The sequence below is a fragment of the Culicoides brevitarsis genome, chromosome 2 (assembly GCF_036172545.1).
Source record: "Culicoides brevitarsis isolate CSIRO-B50_1 chromosome 2, AGI_CSIRO_Cbre_v1, whole genome shotgun sequence".
NCBI classification, from domain to species: Eukaryota; Metazoa; Arthropoda; class Insecta; order Diptera; family Ceratopogonidae; genus Culicoides; species Culicoides brevitarsis.
In genome coordinates this window covers 8833548-8838548 of record NC_087086.1, presented here as the reverse complement: position 1 = coordinate 8838548, position 5001 = coordinate 8833548, and positions in this window count along the sequence as shown.

Genomic DNA, 5001 nt, shown 5'->3' with positions numbered 1-5001 from the left:
TAGTAATTTTCTTTAATAAGAGCTCCAAAAACATTTTTTTAATTCAAAAATATGACAGATTTCTTAAAATTTCAATTTTTGAAAAATTTTTGAGGTTATGTTTTATCAATGTGATCCGCTGATCCTTAAAATTTAAAAAAAAAAAATCTTTGACATCTCTCAATTTTTAACCTAACAACTCAAAAAATGATGAAAATTAATTTTTTTAGTACCTTTTGAGACTGACAACACTATTGGAACTATCCAAGTTGACGCTGATGGCTCCGAGCATCCATGGTACTCCGGAGGACCCAAAGCTGATTCTCCATCTGACATGATGTTTGTTACTCCTAACCCTCCCGATGATGATAATCCTCCAGATGCGCCTCCTTCAAGTGACGACATTGACTTGAATTCAACATCCTTCGATACTTCCGGATATCATGGACCTTCATATTTGCCCGATACAGCTCCCTCTGACGACAATTTGATGTTCAATTTATCATCCTTTGATCACTCGTACCACGCGCCTTCCTATTTACCTGAGATCTATTACGATCACGATCACTTTCACGATCATCCGATCATTACAACGACGACTCCAGCGCCCCCTCCCCCGCCAAAAACAAAAGTCAAATATGGTCACTATCCGCTGAGACTGAAGTTTTGGTACTTTAATCTCGCATTCGCTCTTTGGTTCATAATCTACATGGTTTGGTTGATGATGAAATCAGTTGGGCGTCACAAAACTCGTTTCCCGAATCACGCAACTTTGAAGAAACGTGAGATCGAGAGCCCTCTGGCGGAGAGAAAAGTTGAACAGGATCTTATTGCTGCGTACGTTATGAATCAACTGAGCAGTTATTTAGAGAAAAAGCACAAAATGTAGATTTAAATATTGATTTTTTATAACAAACTAATAAAATTCTTAAAAAAAAAATCTTGAGATAAATTCAAGAAGGAGAGTTTCATTGTATTTTTATTCAAATGTAATTTCTTTTACATAAATTTTCTTCACTTCACACAAATTCTCTGCTTTTAAGATTGCCTTAATATTGTTTATAAAATTTAAAACAAACCACAATGGAACAAACAATTTTCATTCAAATTGGCTGAATTTTCGAGTCAATTCGTTCCCGTGTTCGATGCATATTTGTATCTGACTGATAAGAAACTTTTCACCAAAATAACCAAGTGAATGACGATAAAAAAAAGCATAAACACATCACACATAAACACTTTTCCCATTTTTTCTTCGACTTTTTCTTTATCATTTTTTTCTTGTACGAAAGCTTTATCCAAGCAAAAAAAAAACAACAAAATACATAAGCCTCTTACAAGAAGCATCAATTTCTTTAGCTTATTTATATAATTTTTTCTGCTTAAGACACGAGATATGTTTTGTTTATGCAAATTGTTGCTTCTTTATTTTTTTCGTGCCTTTTCGCATATGATGATGATGATGGAACATTTATATGGATTTCTTTTCTCGCAAAACTCAAAAGGTAAATTTAACAGCAAAGGATGATTTAGAAAAGGAAAATGTTTTGAAAAAAAGGTATCTGGTAACGTTTGAGTTTATTTACAGAAAGTTGAGAGCAATTTTTCATGCTTTTTGGTTAGAGGTTAAAATTAGTTTTACTTACCTGGATATTATTTTAATACTTGCTGTTTATTAAAGTTATCTTACAATAATTTTTTTTAGAAATTTAAGGTAAATTAGCTTTTTACCGCATTTCGAAGAAAAAATGCGGTATTAAACTCGACTTGTCCCTCTGGGCATAAAAAAATGAAATTGAAAAAAAAATCCTTTGACATAGTTTTTTTTTTGAAAACTAAATCAAGAGCAAAAAAACTGTGTCAAAAACTGTGTCAAAGCGATTTTTGTCAAATCTTGCTCCAAATGGATAAAAATTTGTCAGAAAGCTCTAATTTATCATTTTTAATCATTTTACAACTCAAAACTGCCAAAAAATTGAAATTGAAAAAAAATTTTTCCTTTGACATAGTTTTGTTTTGAAAACTAAATCAAGAACAAAAAAACTGTGTCAAAAACTGTGTCAAAGCGATTTTTGTCAAATCTTGCTCTAAATCGATAAAAATTTGTCAGTGGGCTCTAATGTATCATTTTTAATAATTTTGCAACTCAAAACTGCCAAAAAATTGAAACTGAAAAAAATTTTTTCCTTTGACATAGTTTTGTTTTGAAAACTAAATCAAGAGCAAAAAAACTGTGTCAAAAACTGTGTCAAAGCGATTTTTGTCAAATCTTGCTCCAAATGGATAGAAATTTGTCAGAAGGCTCTAATTTATCATTTTTAATAATTTTGCAACTCAAAACTGCCAAAAAATTGAAACTGAAAAAAATTTTTTCCTTTGACATAGTTTTGTTTTGAAAACTAAATCAAGAGCAAAAAAACTGTGTCAAAAACTGTGTCAAAGCGATTTTTGTCAAATCTTGCTCCAAATGGATAAAAATTTGTCAGAGAGCTCTAATTTATCATTTTTAATAATTTTGCAACTCAAAACTGCCAAAAAATTGAAACTGAAAAAAATTTTTTCCTTTGACATAGTTTTGTTTTGAAAACTAAATCAAGAGCAAAAAAACTGTGTCAAAAACTGTGTCAAAGCGATTTTTGTCAAATCTTGCTCCAAATGGATAGAAATTTGTCAGAAAGCTCTAATTTATCATTTTTAATAATTTTGCAACTCAAAACTGCCAAAAAATTGAAACTGAAAAAAAAATTTCCTTTGACATAGTTTTGTTTTGAAAACTAAATCAAGAGCAAAAAAACTGTGTCAAAAACTGTGTCAAAGCGATTTTTGTCAAATCTTGCTCCAAATGGATAGAAATTTGTCACAAGGCTCTAATTTATCATTTTTAATAATTTTGCAACTCAAAACTGCCAAAAAATTGAAACTGAAAAAAATTTCCTTTGACATAGTTTTGTTTTGAAAACTAAATCAAGAGCAAAAAAACTGTGTCAAAAACTGTGTCAAAGCGATTTTTGTCAAATCTTGCTCCAAATGGATAGAAATTTGTCAGAAGGCTCTAATTTATCATTTTTAATAATTTTGCAACTCAAAACTGCCAAAAAATTGAAACTGAAAAAAATTTTTCCTTTGACATAGTTTTGTTTTAAAAACTAAATCAAGAGCAAAAAAACTGTGTCAAAAACTGTGTCAAAGCGATTTTTGTCAAATCTTGCTCCAAATGGATAGAAATTTGTCAGAAGGCTCTAATTTATCATTTTTAATAATTTTGCAACTCAAAACTGCCAAAAAATTGAAACTGAAAAAATTTTTTCCTTTGACATAGTTTTGTTTTGAAAACTAAATCAAGAGCAAAAAAACTGTGTCAAAGCGATTTTTGTCAAATCTTGCTCCAAATGGATAGAAATTTGTCAGAAGGCTCTAATTTATCATTTTTAATAATTTTGCAACTCAAAACTGCCAAAAAAATTGAAACTGAAAAAAATTTTTTCCTTTGACATAGTTTTGTTTTGAAAACTAAATCAAGAGCAAAAAAACTGTGTCAAAAACTGTGTCAAAGCGATTTTTGTCAAATCTTGCTCCAAATGGATAGAAATTTGTCAGAGAGCTCTAATTTATCATTTTTAATCATTTTGCAACTCAAAACTGCTAAAAAATAAAACTGAAAAATTTTTCCTTTGAAATTTTTCCTTTGACATAGTTTTGTTTTGAAAACTAAATCAAGAGCAAAAAAACTGTGTCAAAAACTGTGTCAAAGCGATTTTTGTCAAATCTTGCTCCAAATGGATGGAAATTTGTCAGAAGGCTCTAATTTATCATTTTTAATCATTTTACAACTCAAAACTGCTAAAAAATTGAAACTGAAAAAAAATTTTTCCTTTGACATAGTTTTGTTTTGAAAACTAAATCAAGAGCAAAACTAAATCACAATAAATTTTTATAATAATTTTTTATTAATTTTTATTTATCAAAAAGTCCTTAATTACTAAATTTTCTAAATTATATTTTTTTTATCAAAAATAATAATATCAGTAAAATGTACAAATTCAATATTAATGGGTAATATGCTTTAATATTAAATATTTTTTTTTATTTTCAAAAATATTTGACTTAACTATTTCCTATATATTTTTGTTTTTTTTTTCAAACTGCTTTTTTTATTAATTAAATAGTTAAGAGAGTAATTTTCCTTTTGATAAAATATATCTTAATTTCCTAACTTAGTCCTTAAAACGATAAGAATAACAAGTCTTCAGTAGTATATCAATAGTTTCAATATAAATAACTTACTTCTTACAAAATTACTTTAAATATTTCCTATCTCACTTGTTAAAAATAAATGTACCTCAACCATTTTTCCCCGTCTTTTCAGAGTAGAGTCTACTTTAAAGTGCTCTTTCTCTTCCAAAGAATCCTTCGAATTTAATGATAACTATGTTATATAAAATAATATCAAATTACAACAGAATTGTTGGATTTTCACAGGGATTTTTCTATGATGATGATAATTAGTGAAGTTGTAATAATAATAAAAATAATTAAAAACATGGATATTTTGTGTCATGAAGAAAAAATTACTATACTTTCTTTCTGCTTATTTTTTATATAATGAAAGATGCTTGATGCTTGAAATAAGATTTTTTTTTGGTTTCAAAAATTGCAAAGATTTTCACGAGAAAAATGTACTTGAGTACTTTTGTAATTGCATCACTTTTGAATGCTTTTCAAGAGAAAACGAGAAAAATTCTTTCTGCTACACTTGTCCAAAACCTTACAAAAATCTTGTTAGGTAATTAATTTTTATACAACTCAGTAGACCGGAAGAATTTTTTTTTCATCATCATTCCATCATCTCGTTATATTTAAGCTTTACACTTTGAAAGTGTTTCAATTGCAGCGCAATTTTTTAATTAACTTTATGATTTTTTGTCGTTGTTGTATGAAAATAAAATCTGCTCAGGATTTTAAAAGGATTACTGTTTTTTTTACGAATTTTTGTTATTTATGGGAATTTTTTGCTGCGATTAT